This window comes from Danio rerio, chromosome 3 (assembly GCF_052040795.2).
Source record: "Danio rerio strain M-AB ecotype USA chromosome 3, GRCz13ab, whole genome shotgun sequence".
NCBI classification, from domain to species: Eukaryota; Metazoa; Chordata; class Actinopteri; order Cypriniformes; family Danionidae; genus Danio; species Danio rerio.
This window is the reverse complement of record NC_141023.1, coordinates 35,195,307-35,213,435: the sequence shown is the minus strand read 5'-3', so window position 1 is coordinate 35,213,435 and position 18,129 is coordinate 35,195,307. Positions and strand designations below refer to the sequence as shown.

At 34.9% G+C, this 18,129-nt stretch overlaps 1 protein-coding gene and 1 long non-coding RNA gene across 2 annotated transcripts in view; one reads left to right on the top strand and one right to left on the bottom strand.

The window, feature by feature from the left end:
• Positions 1-18,129, bottom strand: part of rpusd1 (RNA pseudouridine synthase domain containing 1) — a 72,230-nt gene that overhangs the window by 12,671 nt on the left and 41,430 nt on the right. The window lies entirely within an intron of this gene.
• LOC147845689 (uncharacterized) lies at positions 4,666-17,626 on the top strand. Its single transcript, XR_015481008.1, has 3 exons — positions 4,666-8,060; positions 8,109-11,240; positions 16,822-17,626. It is a non-coding gene; the product is annotated as an uncharacterized LOC147845689 (long non-coding RNA).

The following is an 18,129-nucleotide window of genomic DNA, read 5'->3' as shown; positions in this document are numbered from 1 at the left end:
ATTAATACTGAATGTGTGTCACTGTTTTTACTTATGATTAAGATTGGAGCAATATGCTGGTGTTTAACTGCTTTGCTTTAATGCACTCCTGCATTGGGCTCACACATACACTCTGACTACTTCAACAATGTTGATAAGCCGTGGTGGGCATTTCTCTCTGTCTCACACTGAATGCATTCGACCAATCACAACAGACTGGGTCATCGGACCAATCAGCGCAGTTTAGGCTCATGCTTAGGAGGGGTCTGGGAACAAATGAATCGCTAAACAAATCATATAGGAGTCGTTGGGATAATTAGGTAACAATAAATGCATATTATAAGAGTATCAAAGTGTTTTTTGACCCTGCATGCACATCAGCCTGTTGTTAGAGACCCCCAATATCAAAATATTACCTTTTTTAATGCATAATAGGGGCTCTTTAAAAAAGCTTATTATTAAGAATTAATAAAACATATGTAATGAGTACATTATAAATCTATTTTACAAACCCTCAACTTAGAATTATAAGGTTCTATCTGACATTTTTGTCAAAATTGAGTTATTGACAAATTCTTATTAAATGACAACTTATTTACATTATGGGATGTTTTTTTATAAGTTATTTACATTTTAAGACTTTTTAATATAAAAAACAAATGTTGCACACATACTGTTTGCTATGAATTGCAAAAACTTTGAAGCTCAATATTTCAAAATCATTCAGAACGCAGATAGAACCTTATAACTCTAAGGTGACAAAACTATATCTTTGTCTTATCCTGATAAACCTTTAAAGAGATAGTTCACCCAAAAATGAAACTTTTATCACTTTTTATGCTACGTCAATGCTCTCAAACTCAATTCCTGAAGGGCAGCAGCTCTGCGTAGTTTAGTTCCAACCACCTTCAACTCATACCTGCTTAATAGTCTCTATCAGTCTTGAACATCTTGATTATTTGGATCATCTGTGTTTGATTAGAGTTGGAACAAAACTGTGCAGAGCTGTGGCCCTCCAGGAATTGAATTTGAGACCAGTGTTAATTTTGTTAACAATAAATTTTCATCATAATTATCGTGAAGTTTCTACCTGCGGAAACTAAATAAAAATTAAGTGATGATGACAACTACAATAACAATATACTAACATTTTCGTTGACTAATAAAAACGAGACACGAATGTGATTAAGTGACGTTATTTGCAAAATATCCAATCCAAATTAATCTTGTTGTTTGATGCATGAAGCACACATGCACATTTGAAAAGTAACTTGTCCACAGTTTGCGGGATGCAATTACTCATATTCCATAGGGGCGTTTGTCTATATTAAAATGGCAACAGCTGAGAGAAAAGGATTATTCACTTGAGATGTTAAGACAAAAAAAAAAAAAAACTTAAACCGAATGGGGAGAAAATAAATAAATGATAAAAACTAAAGTGACATCAGCATAACAGGGAATCATCTCGAAATTCACACAAAGGTAAACTTGGATCTTTTTTATTTACCCAAGTGTGTGCTTTTGCTTAACTGAAATGGAACAGCCTCTCACTAAAGTAGATTTAGTCAAGGAAAATTTGATCAAATTTAGTTGACTGAAACTAGACTAAAACTAAAATGATTCAGAAGACTAAAATATGACAAACTGAAATGGAGTTTTAGTTAAAAGACTAAGACTAAAACTAAATCAAAATTTGCTGTCAACATTAACTCTGTTTGAGACCTATGCTCTACATCAAGTGGTTACACACTTTTACGAGTTTCTTTTTTTGTTGTACACACACACAAAAAGATATGGCAGTCAATGGTTACAGGTTTCCAACATTTCTCAGAATAACTTTTTGTGTGTTCAACAGAAGAAAGAAACTCATGAAGGTTTGAAACAAGTAAACAATTACCAAATTTCCAGTTTTGGGTGAAGTATCCCTAAATAAGAGACTATTTTTGATCTCTTTCATAATTTCTCTAAACAAAAGTAAGAATAATACTTTGATGTATTTACCACCAGAGCAGAAAAATTACTTACTGCAGCTTTACAAAATAAAACACAAGAATGTTGACTGAGAATTACAAATTTGTTGCTTCGTTTTGTTACATCATGGCCACGATGCCAATTTATGACCTAATTTTTTCCTAAACTGTAAGAATAAAACAAGATTTTACAAATTAGTACAACATTGCCATGATTTAACACAGGAACAAATTCTTAATTTGTGGTCACGATACTTCGTTTTTCTGCAAGTCATCTAATATGAACAACAACTGACTGTTTTCAAAGTTACTTGGACTACTGTTGACACACATCTTAAACAAACTTACACAATATCATTCAAATGAGAAAAGCATGTTTACATAAACCTACATTACACAGAAATGCATCCTGTTTCGACGCCCTTACATCTCAAACAATTTGACAAACTCAGCTGACATGGACTGAAGCCAGATCAGAATCTTCTAATATATGATAATGAAACGAAACCCTCAAATGCAAACCTCTGAAGTCACTATTTATGTTTATCAAGTGCTTTCTTCACAATAATGCAACACTAATGGTCTTTGAATGATGCTATTTTGGGGTATTCTCAACAAATATCACATTGACGTTCATTTAGCAGATGCTTTGGTCAAAGGGAACTCACAAATGATTCCTTCAAAACAGAGCTGATTAATGACATTAATTAACACTGACATAATGTTTTGTTTTGAATGAGATGACAGCACCAAGGTTATTATAGTTTTGCAGTCTTAAATTGGTTTTTATTTTGACACTATTTTTAAATTAACTGTACATTTTAGGTTAGTTTTAGTTTTTTTATTATTATTATTATTATTTTGTTAGATTTAGTTTAGTTTTATTTTTTGAAAACATTTCTTTTTAAATTTTATAGATTTCAATTTGATTAATATTAGTTTGTCAGAGTTCACAGAACACTTCCAATGTTGACCAAAACAAGGTTTAATGTTTGCACAGCTTACATTAATCCTTATCCAAAATTTCCTAGTAATTCAAATAAAATAGGTGTTTGAACAAACACTGAATCCGAAACCATACAAATGCAACAAATAAAAGTAAAAACTAAGAAGGATTCAGACAGCCTACATCATATTAAATATTTATAAATATAATTGTTCATATTAAAATCATACTGTACACTGAAAAAAAAAACTGTTAATTAACAGTGTTTTCTGTTTATATAGGGCTGTAAATTGCATTACGGGTTGTTGATCTCTGCTCTGTTGACTTTTGATGTCGAAAACTCTACAGTTTAACCAAGTGACTTTTATTGATATTTTAGTAGTTTGAAATAATATAATGTATCAGAAATAATACATAGAGCAATAAGTCTGTAAAAATATCAGAAAATGTACAAGCAATTTATTAGAAGGTTTTTGTACCATAATATACAACACCAATCCAGACAATATATCACTTTAAACTATTAAAAATGTTAACAAAATTACTTTGATCTTGAAAAGTTGAAAGGTTCCATAATGCAATTCAAAAGCTTAAATAAATGAGGAAAAAAAAATAAAAACATGAATCACAAAATACAGAAAGTGTATGGCCATTTTATTAGTCATTTTATTTCTTGATTTTTTTTTTTTTAATACATAAAAAGAATAAAGAAGAGTGAAGAAACGGATCCAGGATGTTCCTTATTTTTTATTTAATTCACCTCATTTTAACATTCAACAACTCTGTTAACAAATAGAGCACTTCTGTTAGGCAGCTTGAACAATCAAGTAATAAATAACATAAATTCTTCACTTTTGGATTTAGTGCAACAGTAAATATAAAAAAAATCTAATATAAAAACAAATAGCACCTTAACTTAAAATACCCGGCAGGCAATCCCAAATTTACATATTTCACAGTTTGCTTTAGCTATGTTGTTATCATCAACTTTGTAATACCTCTAGACCACAGCCATACTCACACTTTCCGTTTTAAGCTGCTTCCATCTTATTCTTCTTTGCTGGCATTTAACCAATAGCGTCTCTGCAACAAAGTGATGTCATGCCCCACGCATTGCTGTTTCTGCGTGAAGTGAAGTCAAGAAAGAGGTCTCACTCTGTGGCACCGCATAACTATGGATGTGCTAAAAAAAAATAATGAGAATCTATATGCAGTATATATATATATATATATATATATATTTTTTTTTTTTTTTTTTTTTTTATTTATACAACAGTTCTGTCTGGTTCTTAAATCTGATTGGCTGATAGCCGTGCAATATTCTGCAATATCAGAACTCCTACAGCCTCTTTACCCTTTGTGTATTACTCCGCCCACATACTGCCAGCAAAAAGCAGACACTACAGATCTAAAGTTCAAAAGATGCTTGCTCAACTGTTTCACTCAGCTTATGATTTGAATCCGGAAGAAAGTAGTTCCTAATACAAAAGGGTTTTTGAGACTCTCCATGTTTGATTTTGTTTTTATATACACATTTATGCCGTCAAACTGTTGTATAAACGCAATATCACACGAGTAGCAGTGCGATATGGCTGTATATCGGCACTGGTGGGGGCACTAAGGCACTCAGCCTACGGCCTCGTGCCAACGCACGCCTCCCACCAGTGCCGATATACAGCCATATCGCACTGCTACTCGTTTGATATTGCTCATATATATATATATATATATATATATATATATATATATATATATATATATACATATATAGTCCTGGGGCGAAGCAGTGGCGCAGTAGGTAGTGCTGTCTGTGTTGAGTCCTGATTGGCAGTTAACTTTCGATTCCGATCAAGTCTGAAACCGTGTGATCAGGCCCGACTTCTGATCACATGATCGGATCTGGACATCCCAATGGTTTATAGTGTATATGTAGCCTAGTTTATATTTTTGGCAAATGAAGAAATGTTAGAACACATTTTTGGATTATAATGTAATATAATGCAATAAAATTTTAATAATAACTATAGGTGCATCCCAAATCACATACTTACAAAGAATGTTGGAAACTTCATGCACTCAACAGCCGCTGCTTTGCCCACGTAGCAGCAGGGGCCGAGCTTTTGGGCGCTGATGTTGGATTACTTTATTTATTTTGAATTGTGAAAGCAAAATTCTCCTACGAGAGTGATAATACCACCTCCCGCTGGTGATTGCGGTTATACTCATGGCAGGTATTATTTGGCAGTTTGGTCATTTGTTTCACTAATTTGACAACCGTCATCTGGGAAACGGTTTGAATTTCCGCTAAGTAAAAAAACTCTAGTGTTCAATTTGGGACGACACTACATACATTATTAGCCCCCCTTTAAAATTTCTTTTATATGTATATTTCCCAAATGATGTTTAATGGAGCAAGGAAATTTTCACAGTATGTCTGATAATATTTTTTCTTCTGGAGAAAGTCTAATTTGTTTTATTTCGGCTAGAACAAAAAAGTTTTTTATTTTTTACAAACCATTTTAAGGTCAAAATGATTAGCCCCTTTAAGCTAATTTAAATTTTTTTTCGATAGCCCACAGAACAAACCATCGTTATACAATAACTTGCCTAATTCCCCTTACCTGCTAGTTAACCTAATTAACCTAGTTAAGCCTTTAAATGTCACTTTAAGCTGTATAGAAGAGTCTTGAAAAATATCTAGTAAAATATTATTTACTGTCATCGTGACAAAGATAAAATAAATCAGTTATTAGAAATGAGTTATTAAAACTGTTATGTTCAGAAATGTGTTGAAAAAAATCTTCTCTCCGTTAAACAGAAATTGGGTAAAAAAATAAACAGGGTGCTAATAATTCAGGGGGGCTAATAACTCTGACTTCAACTGTACTATGCTCTTGAGTGTGTAAGTGCATAAGTACATAGCACATACAGTAAATGCATAGTGTATAAGGTGCCATTTGAGACATAGTTTATGTTTGGATTTAAAAGCGCCATCTACAGGTGTTTCTCTAAACAGCTGCAGGCTCAATTTTCCACCACAGAAGAGTACTTATTAATTCTGAATCATTATTTTATTTCAGTGACCGTTGTTTATTTTGTTTTTCATTTATTGTTTTTTTAATCTTATTTCACAACAGTTTTTTAATCAACAGTTTTAATCTTTAATTTTCGTTTACTAAAATAAGCTTTAACAGTACCGTCTTTAAAAAATAACGCCATAAAACCACTTTGGTACAACAAGAGCACTCACACAACGAGCACAGTCTGTCATCTTCCACATTCCCAAATCCCTGCAAAAAACATTACAGACTCCTTCTCAGCTAAATAATGTAACACATGAGTGTCTTTTCCTCCCAACTAAGGGGAAACAGCATTCTTTCCCTATAATAAGAAAAAAAAACATAGACTAGCTCTTCACTTCACACACATTGACTGCACTCTGTTCAGAGTCTGTGTATACTGCGAGTGAAACTTTTCCTGGAATTCTAATTAAAGTCAATACATCTTCACATCCTTAATGGACCTGAGCGTATCGGAGCGTACAGCCAACACCCGTTTACCAAACAAAGATGCCATGAGTGCTTCTGGGCGCCGTGAGACTAATGCAGTGGATAATGGCTCACTCTCTAAGATTAGGATTGGTAATCCTGATGCCCATTGCCGAGCCACACATTCACATGATTGCTCTCTACACCGGTTGAACTCGCAGCAGATGACACTCTAATCTGCCCAAAATAATCCACTCTCACCCCCCCCATCACAAATCTCCATTTATAAATACATATGGGATCACATGGACCAATAGTCTGCTTAAATGTACACATCTGGGGTAAAGTGCTACTCTGACGACGTTTGACCCAATGACCGCAAATCTACGTTTATGGCAAAGCTTAATGCCTCTTTAATCTAAATATGGCAGATGCACGCATTAGAACCCATATCTTGATCTCAAATGGGGATTTATGCTTAGAGGGGCATATGGATGGTGAATGGACATTTTAAAGGAGAGAATTAATAATGGGTTCAGACTTGTAAAATCACTTGCTGCTCTAAACACTCACTGTTCTCCTTTGAGGATCTAAAAAAAAGTGAGAAGTGAACAATCTCAGGGTGTAAAAGTGTAAGCATACAGTATTTAACCCTTTACCGTCACATCACTTCAGTTCAAATGAGGCGAGCGGCAGTAATTAGTGTCACTCATAGTAATATATTTTTAACTACAAAACAGTGCTAGTATAACCTTTAGGTCATGCATGACCAAGTCTTAAGAACAAGTGAATGTGACCAAATTAGGCAAACATGCTAAAGGCAATTAGAACAGTAGGTCTCAAAGTGGGGGTTGTGGGACAATGACAAGGGGTCACTTGGGGATGTCCAAATCTCAAATAAATTTTATTAAACTATTTGAATTACCATATATTATTCATAACCCACGGAAGATAGTTAATAGCTGTGTTAAAGAAACAACAACAACTACAACATACAAATAAAAATCAGCCATCAGCCTTAAATTTTTATATTAAAATGTAATTAAATTAATAACCGGAAAAAAAACATTATATGGTTAATAGACTGTTGCATTTTTGTGTTGTCAATATGCTCATGTTTATATATGCCTATAGTTGTGTGTGCAACATTTGTATATTTACAGTATAACCACCTTGAAAAATGGGGCTCGCAAATCACTGACATTGTTATTTTGGGGGTCGCGGCTTGAAAAGTTTGGGAACTCCTGAATTAGAAAAGAGCACACACCCAAACAGATTCTCTCTGTGGTGGGTTTTGCATATTAACTATTGTTCTCAAAAGATATTGGGAATACTATTTGTATAAAATTGTAAGAAAGAAACATTACTCAGACTACATAAGGTGCACATTGCAAGTACCAGGTTGGACCCCTTTTAGAACTGCATTAATTTTTCATGGTATATTTTCAACAAGGTTCTAGAAACATTCATCTGAGATTTTGCTTCAAACTGACATGAGAACATCAGAGTTGCTGCAGATTTGTTGACTGCACAATGGACATCTATGATGTGAACCTCCAATTCTACCACATCACTTTCAATTAAACTCATCTTTATTTCTATAGCCTTTTGCAATGTGGATTGTGTCAAAGCAGCTTAACATAGAAGTTCTAGTAATTTGAAGTAAGTTAAAGTTCAGTTTATTTTAAAGTTCAGTTCAGTTTAAGTTAAAGTTCAGTTTATCAGTTTATTTATTTCCGTTCAGTGTGGTTTAAATGTCTTTGCTGGAAGTCCAAACACTAAAGAGCAAATTTATCGATGATGCGCAGCTCCACAAATCAAGTCCCAAACCAAGCAAACCAGTGGTGACATTGGCAAGGAACAAACTTCACAAACCAACAAAAGTGAAGAAAAAAACCTCGAGAGAAACCAGGCTCTACAAAGATGATGTTGTGCATTAAGATCTGTGACTGAGGTCACGTTCAAAAAAATATTTGATAAGGCTACACTGTTAAAATGGTTGTGATTTCAACAGTAAAAAACTGTAAAAATGCTACAGTCAAAATCCAAAACCTGGTAAACGGTATGTTTCCTTAATATATACGGCGAATAACTGCAAATTGACTTTCCCAGAATTTCCGGTATGGTATTTCACTTTTTATACTTTTTGTTGACATTACTATGAATATTTTTAGTTGTTTCCCCATCAGTTATGTACATTAGAGATTTATGTTACATCTAATGTTGATAAACAATGTTTATTTCATGACTATTACCATTCTGGTGTTTAGTAGCTGTGTGAATGACACTTAGCACCTTCTATATATTATTACACTTTTCTGCTTGTTGGAGAAGTTGATTGTGATGAGCTTTGGTTCATTATGTAACTTCCTCATCACCTCCTACATATGGGTGTGCTAGCGTGTCTAACTGTGTAACAAAAGATTTGTAGATGTTGGTCATTTAAAATACAGACATATTACCATATAAATTAATGAAATACAGTAGTTTACTGTGAAAATGAGAAATTACTTTTACTGTATGTACCGTGTTTTTAACGGTAAAGTACTGGCAACCTCAGCTTCCATTTTTTTACCGTAAATTTTACGGATTTATTTTTTTACAGTGTACCTTTCCAATAATTGTTTTAGAACAGACCCATTTTACAAGACGTGCTGACATGTTTAATTGTCATCAGTTTCAAAATCTTTCAAAGTTTTTAATATCTAGATTTAAAAAAACAAAAAAATATGTACATTTATGAAGCTATGTTTTGTATTACATCATCTTGGCATCAAATTAATGTAAGTTGTTTGTAATGCAGCCATGACAGTAAATTGCAATTGTTCTCTCTTCTGGCTGCTGTTGTCAGTCTCAAACATTTTTTTTATTTTCCTGAAAGTCATAAAAACACTATCATTGTTTTTATTATATTATTATTATTTTTTCATCAGAGCAAATTAAAATGCAAGAAATTTGCCAATTTATGGTACTCCCATTCACGGCTCTAAACTTACCCAAAATTTTAGAAAGGTTCTACTAGGATTTTTGTTCCCCCTGTTGTTTATTTTGACATTTTATGAAAATATTTAAAAGTCACTCACCAATTCACTACCTTAAGACAGTTTTGTATAGAATTGGTAACACCAGCTGATCTTTCATTAACCTGATTTTCATTAGCCACTTTTACTTCAATCTCAATGAGCTGTTCATTAAGAAATGGGACTCAACTTAAGTCTTATACGCATGCCAAAACCATTCATTCTTGCTTTGAGTTTTAGAGATGTACAAAATATTCAGAACTGAATTTATAAGTAATTCCATGCAAATGTCAACCTTGCCATGGAAAAATTAAGTTTTCATCAAAACAGAGAAACATTTTTTGTGTAAGCAAGTATTTTACAGTACTTTAAATAGTCAAAAATGTATCTGTCAATGTTTTCAAACTATTATATTTAATTTACCAAAGTCACACATGTGCCAATTTCACATCAGTCCCATCTGTAACGGAAAAGTGTCACATCCAAAACAAAGCTTTTCCCTCATAATTGCAAAAATGTTAAATAAAATAAAAATCAACGATTTTTGTTCTATATTAAGCCGACTCTTATTCTTTAGATTAGCATTAATTCTTTTAGGTTGTGCAGATTAACTTACAGAATTTCTAAAAAGCATGTTGTATACTGTAAACTCAGAAACTTTTTTTGTCACAATCATAACGCATGTTTATTTTTCTCATTTAAACTAAAAAATGTTTACAGATCAATATTTTTCTAACCACAGAGTTATGGGGTCAGACCACAGAGTTATACGAGTTGCTTTGGAAAATATTAACAGTTGCTTTAATATAATGTTAACATATACTTTCTCTGTGAATATCTGTTTTGAGTTTTTACTGTAAACGTCACATCCATACCGCTGGAATTGCTCATATGTTAAATAGAGACTCTGCATGCAGTGTGTGGCCATTTTTGAGACATTTCTGTCTCTAAAGCATGGCTCTTGTCCCCTGGCTGAGGCAACTGATCCAGTTCTGTCAGTGCACTCATATATAGTCAACCTGCACGTATATTTTAGCTCTGTCGAACACCTGCACGCTTCACTCCATTTGCCTGAGAGCCAGGGGAGACGGGTCAAGCTGAGGCCATGCTTCATTTCCTCAAATGAGGACAGAGCAAAGATTCTGGAGACACCCATTTTTTCCCTCTCCCCTCTAAACTCTTCTGTTCCGCGCCCTGGGCTAATTGGAACGGGCTGAATGTAAATTGAATGCGTGGAGCCGAGTGTTGGGATTGTGATCTTTGGCCCACTTTTGGCACATGTGCACAATGACGGAAATGTAAGGTCCTAAAAGCGGTGCGGGAATATGTACACTGAACGAACCTGAGCGAGAGGTCCTGTCCCAGGGTATGTGTCCTCACTATTTGGAATCAGCCATTTTGCATGGCAAACAAAAACAAACTCGGTTGCCCATTATTCCACTGTGGTGTCATTACATGGCTGACTTAACCCCAGTGGGCCTGCTGTGTTTGCACAACGATCTGGCTGAACTACCCAAGAGGGACTGAATGCCTCTTATTCGACTCGGTGTTACATGGCCACTCCCACTGACTCTCAGGCAACTGAATCAAACTCACATCTGATCAAGGAAAACATGTACACTGTAAGACAGTGGTGACGCCAGACATTTTAAACTCAGTTGAGCTGGAAGAAAAAGAATGGACCCCAGTGTCTTCTCCCAAACTAAAGTACGCCCTTTTACAACACTTTAAAAGGAGGTTAAAATATGAGTCAAAAATGTGCTCTAAAAATGCTGGGTTGCTGTAACCCAAAGTTGGGTCAGATACTGCATAGACAAGCCCAACTGTTGGGTTAAAGGCAGAGGTGTGGACTCGAGTCATGTGACTTGGACTCGAGTCAGACTCGAGTCATGAATTTGATGACTTTAGACTCGACTTGACAAAATATAAAAAGACTTGCAACTCGACTTGGACTTGAACATAAATGACTCGGACTTTGACTAGGACTTGCCCCTATTGACTTGTATTGACTTGCTGCTTCCCATGAAAAGCCCAACGATAAAAAAGTATGTTGACATGGACCGCTCTCTCTCTCTCCCCGTTTATGTGTGCGTGTGTGTGACAGCATGCGCGAGTGTGTGTGACAGCATGCGCGCTTTCGGCATGACGTCCAATCGAAGCACGGTAGATTGTTTTGATTCGACAGTATCCAACGTGACTACTATGAGGCGCCGGAGTGGACAAAAGTCAAGCGAACGGAGAGAGAATTTGAATTTGAACTTGAGATCGAGCCAATACTCGCTCTCTCTCTCTCTCTCTCATACAACATGCACCTCTCTCTCTCTCTCTCTCTCTCGTGCATTCAGTCTCTTTGCGTTAGCTTGACTTTTGTTTACGATGGCGTCTCATACCTTTAGTGCTTTTGCTCTCACTGGATCCTCCTGTTAAACTGACCCCTCGCTAAGCCACGCCCAAAAACCGCCACCCACCAATCGCGGCTTACCAATCGTAGCTACGGGCAGAGGCTCTGTCAAGCTTTCGAGCGAGGGAAACAAGCCAAATCGTTGCGCAATTGGATTGTGAAAATCTGAGACCCGCTATCCTAAAAGTTTGGACTGGGTGGTGGGATTTTTTCCCTTTTCAAAACCAAAGCCCAAGAGGAGAAATGCCAGCGTGGATCAAGCTGTGTGAGGGGCGGTAAAGGAGTTAAGCTAAGTTGGTTTTGTTTTCGATATTCACATTCAGTGATAGGTGGCAATAACTCACACTCCTCTTATCCTAAACAGATCTAAACTGTGTTTCTTATAAAAAAAAACAAAAAAAAAAACAAAAAACAAAGCAGGTTATGTTTCCCAGCGGTCTTTTTCTTTTTTTCCACTCGATATTATGAGCCAGGGCTCGACAATAAGGATTGCCCGATGGCCCGGGGCCAGCGTGCGAGACAGTCGGGCCAGTGTACAAAATGTTACTGGCTCGATCGGGCCAGCTGCTGCCTTTTTGCCTGCCAGATCGAGCCAGAGCTGCGTGCTGCAACTGTCTGTCAATTGTGTGCAAATACAATCTTACGGTGCTTTCACACATAGACGTTTGTTTCGGAATCTGTCTCGTTTCACCCGTTAGCGCGTTTTTTTTTGGCATAACTTATATCCAGCAGTTGCGCTCGCTTCCGCGCCAAATCAATCAGTCCAAGATCGCCTGAATGAGACGCGGTCTCTGTCCTATTGAGCGGATCGATTGTAGCGAGAAAACAAAACAATGCAACGAACTAACGACCCAGGCTATATCACAGTGTATCATGATCGTGTAATAGCCATATATACGGCTATATGAAGAGAGAATGATGAGCAGGGCGAGATGTCATTCTTACCGGTAAATGCGAAAGTGAAAGCATGCTGAAATATTACCGAGAGCTGTTTATCCAGCCTGATCTCGGTTTATCCGTCAGGAAAATTGACCGAAATTACTATCTGTTAATTTTTCCATATTTTAATCGTATAATAGGCCTATGTTGTATTAGGCCTGTTGTTTTGTTCATTTCCGCACTGACAGCTCGAAAGAAAGATTTACATTGATCTGATGCAGTCTCGGTTCATCTGCTATGTCTCTCTATAATTTAAGCCTAAAATACAGAATTATAGTCAACGTTTCTTTAATAGATTGATTAATTCAATTGATCGATTTCTACAAAACCTGACAATTGAAATGAGGCTCTGTATATATGAGAAAGTCTGACCTCGATTTGTATTCGGTGACGATGTCTGTGGGTTGTTAAAATTAAAGTGCACATTTTCACTTATAAAATATTCTATACACAATACACAAAAGTTTGGGGTAATTTATTCCAGTGATTTTAAAGATGAGATTTCAGCTTCATTACTCCAGTCACATGATCCTTCAGAAATCACTAATATTAATTATTATTATATTTATTAATGGTAATAGTTATAAAATCAATAATGTCTGGAGTAATTATTTTATTTGAAACTAAATACAATAACAAAGTTATTTAAAATTTTAATAAATATTTAACAATTACACCTTTTTTACATTTATAAATATAGCCTTGATGAACTGAATAGTTTTCCTTAAACATTTTAAAAATTACCGTAAATATATATACAGATTTATTAGCCCCCTTTTGTTTTTTGTTTTTTCTTTTTAAAATATTTCCTAAATGATGTTTAACAAAGCAAAGAAATGTTGATATTTTGTCTGATAATATTTTTTCCTCTGAACAAAATCTTATTTGTTTTATTTTGGCTAGAATAAAAACATTTTTTTAACCATTTTAAGGTAAAATTTATTAGCCTCTTAAGCTAATTGTTTTTCAGACTGTCTACAGAACAAACCATCATTATACAATAACTTGCCTAATTACCCTAACCTGCCTAGTTAACCTAATTACCCTAGTTAAGCCTTTAAATGTCACTTTAAGCTGTATAGAAGTGTCTTGAAGAATATCTAGTAAAATATTATTTACAGTCATCATGACAAAGATTAAATAAATCAGTTATTAGAGATGAGTTATTAAAACTATTATGTTTAGAAATGTGCTGAGAAAATCTGTTCTCTGTTAAATAGAAATTGGGGAAAAAAATAAACAGGGGTGCTAATAATTTAGGGGGACTAATAATTCTGAAATCAACTGTGTGTGTGTGTGTGTGTATATATACACACACACGCACATTCAAATAGCGATTAACTTCTTTTTTTTTTTTGGTGGGGCCAGTGAAAATTTGGGCAGGGCAAGTAAAAATCAGAACCACTGGCCTGATCGGGCCAGTAGAAAAAATCCTTAGCGTTGAACCCTGTGAGCACTGCTTAGTTTAAACCCTCGCTATTGTAACGCATATAAATACATACACTAATATTTGCTGGTAGGAAAAATCTATTTGTTCACTTCTGTTATTTATACTTTAATGTGCATTTCAGTTTTTGTTCTTCCACTTAACTGCAAATTTGAATAAAAACTGGATAAAGAGCACACAAACATGCTGACAGTAATAGGTACTGTACACTGTTATGGGTCAATGATGCTAATATTCGGCACAAATCCATCAGTTTCTTAGGTTATTAGATTATTTTATAATTTCACCTCTCCTGCTGTGCATGAACTATGCTGTTGAATGTTCAGCGTATGAGGTTGCTAGGCTAACCTTGCTTCAATTTTGATAAAATTATTTTCTAATCAGTTGCTATTATGTTGTGAATATACCCCTGTAATGTATACTGCAGTCCTCTTTTGTCTGGCTTTCTCAGATATCTCACCTGTTTGCCAAAAATGACTAATTAAATCCTTGGGAATGTCTGACACCAGCGCATACACACTGTAATAGATGTGCCAGGCATGAAAGCTTGACAGGCGTAGCAACAGTAACTAAGGAGGGCGAGGCTTAGCAAAGGGTTATTCCAAGAATGTTGATATGGTTTCTTTCTTGCTTTACTATTTATTAACAATACACAAAAAACTAAAAGGTTAAGGTAAATTCTTTAATAAATTCTAGTGTTTTTGAGTATTATACTTGTTGTATACTTGTATTATACTTATGTTTTAGGCTAGTATTATTTACGACTTGTTAGTGAATGCTTCATAATACAGTAGTATTACCAATAGTGAACAGATAAAATATTACAAAGTGTAGTTTTACTACAGTAAAGTGTAGTGATTTGTAGTATAAAATACCCTATATTGTAAAATAATACAGCACTGGGTAATTTGTTTATATTACACTTGTGTTACCATAGCAACTATAGTATTACCACAACTGATCAATTGAAGTTCTTTACTGTAGTAGGCTACTGTTCAAAACACAGTACATGCCAATATACGTGTTCAGGGGCCCTGTGGAACAGCTTTCCTCAAAATGAAGAGGATGACATGGAAAATGTCCTCCACAATCTCATCAGTAAAGTGGAAGCCAGCAGACATTAGTTTACTTTATTTTAGCTGCCATGATAAAATGAGATTGATAGTGAGATTTATTTGAAGAGTGAATAGTACAGTAGGCTATAATACCTTATCAAGTGTTTCCTTATTTTTATCACAGTTACATTTCTGCTTGCATTAGTTTTTGTTTAAATGCTTTTAAAATAAAATATATTCTTTACATCCAACATCTATTCCAGGGGTGCCTTATAGTGGTGTAAACCCCTTTACAAAGGGTGTTACCCCTGTGTAAACTCTAGCCACCCCTGTGGCCAACCCGATATGATTTTGCTGTTGACATTATTTATTTAAATCTACTTACATAAATGCAATACAATGCAATATTTCAATAAATAAATAGCAGCCACTAAATTATTGTGGATTGATTGGTGCCACTGACGTAGCTGGCCTCTTCTGGCCCCCCTTAAGCAAATTTTCAGGGGGGCACCACTGGTCTATTCTCTGTCTATAAGTGTTTGAAACTGAAAATATCTCATCATATAAAACAACCAAAAATGTTATGGTTTATTAGATAAAACATTTAATATGTAAGTCTATTTTAGTATTTTGGTTATTGTTATTAAACAGTGCAGCAATATGAATCATATCAAAAAGCATGAAAGGAAGAGGGAACACGACACAAATTGTGAGTTAGCATATAATCTCTGAGAGCGCTCAAGAAAATTTGTGTGTGAGCAGTACATATTTGAGAGCGAGAGAAAATTTGAGAACTCGCAATCAGTTTTGTCCACAAACAGAGGAAATCCGTGCACGAGCATCACACAAGGTAGAGAGCAAAGCTCTTCAACGTTATGTGAAGAAAACAACTTTATTGTTTGTATGAAGTAGCCTACTTCATTAACAATATGTGCTACCATTTTACATTGCTGCTAGACGGATTTGCAACTCCATCTCTTTAGCACACACGAGATTCAATTGACAAAATTCCAATTTCACTCAATTTAACTTTGCAGCATATACAGGAGTTGGTCTACTGCTATCACATTGAGGTTATGTAATTTTGGTTAATCGCAAGTTGATCACCGAAGACATAACATAGCACAACTAAACTTAATGAATTAGACAGCAGGAGACCTGCAATTTCTGTGTGATGTGAGGCAAAATGGAGTCTTTTTTTGGTGGAACTCGTTCTTGTGCATTATGCTGTGTAGACGAGACGCAGCACTGTTCAGTACTTTTTCAGAAAATTGCATTTGTATTTTTATATATCTGAGCAATGTTCTTTAATAAAAAAAGGTTTGTTTAATTAATACAGATCTTACAACCATACCTAATCTGTATATATTTTATTTTTCTGTTAAAAAGACTCGAAAAGACTCGAAAATCAAACTGCAGGACTTTGGACTTGACTTGAGACTTGTTGCCTTTGACTCGGGACTTGACTCGGGACTTGCCTGTCTTGACTCGGGACTTGACTCGGGACTTGAGGGCAATGAATTGAGACTTACTTGTGACTTGCCAAACAATGACTTGGTCCCACCTCTGGTTAAAGGGTGTATTTACAGTGCACAGCATAATTGAGTACACATCGAGTGTGATTTGGTGCATTTAAACAAAACAGATTTTATGAAACATATATTTTTTAAAATGATATTTTAGTCGCAGAACATATTTAGAAATTGAAAGATGATATAATTACACTAAAGCAAAATATTGCAAAAAAAAAATTACAACCAACAAAATTTCAACAAAATGTTTTTGCTTCTCTTGATTTTTCCTCTTTTTTTTTACATTTTTATTTAATATTTTTTTCTATAACATAAGTTTGGGTGTACTAGTTTTTGGAACATTATTGTAAGTTATTTTGTTAGATTGGCTCCAGATTTGGCTTCAGTACTGACTAATCTTAATGTTTATGCACAAATATAATATTGTATAAATTCCTATTAAAATATGACTTTAAAAGAGAGATTTGTGAGGGGTTATATATGCTGAGCACTTTAATCATTAAAACAACAATTATAATAATAACAATAATACTTAAATGAACTCAAAAATAACTCAATACACTTAGGAAAAACTGAAACAAAATATAAAATAATAATAATACAGCAATAACATATTTGTCTATATACCTTCATTGTCCCCTAATTCAACAAAAGGTTGCTTCTCTCCAAAAACTTCATAAAACACTTTCCAGATGGACAAAAGTGTCATTTAAATAAATTGAAATAATGTACACATTTATCACAAATCTAATTTGGACAAACCCAATGTTGTATAAAATGTTATTTGTTCATTAATTTTCCTTCGGCTTAGTCCCTTTATTTATCAGAGGTCACCACAGCGTAATGATCCGCCAACTTATCCAGCATATGTTTTACACTGTGGATGCCCTTCCAGCTGCAACCCGGTACTGGGAAACACCCATAAACTCTCTCAAGCACACACATACACTACGGCCAATTTAGTTTATTTAATTCATCTGAACCATTCAACTGAACCATTCATCTGAACCATTCATCTGAACCAGGAGCACCCTGAGAAAACCCACGCCAACATGGGGAGAACATGCAAACTCCACACAGAAATGCCAACTAGCACAGCCGGGATTCAAACCAGCGACCTTGTACCTCTGAGGCGGCAGTGCTAACAACTGAGCAACCATGTCGCCCCTTTAAGATGTTAATCCAGCATTATTAGAGTGCATATGTTAGAAATGGAAATTAAAATGTGACCTGACTTTACTTACTGTAACATACACTCTTGTGTAACATGTCATTACAAATTTCTCATCTAGCATCGATGCATTTGCTCTTCAGTGTTTGGACTTCCAGCAGTGAAATTTAAACCACACTAA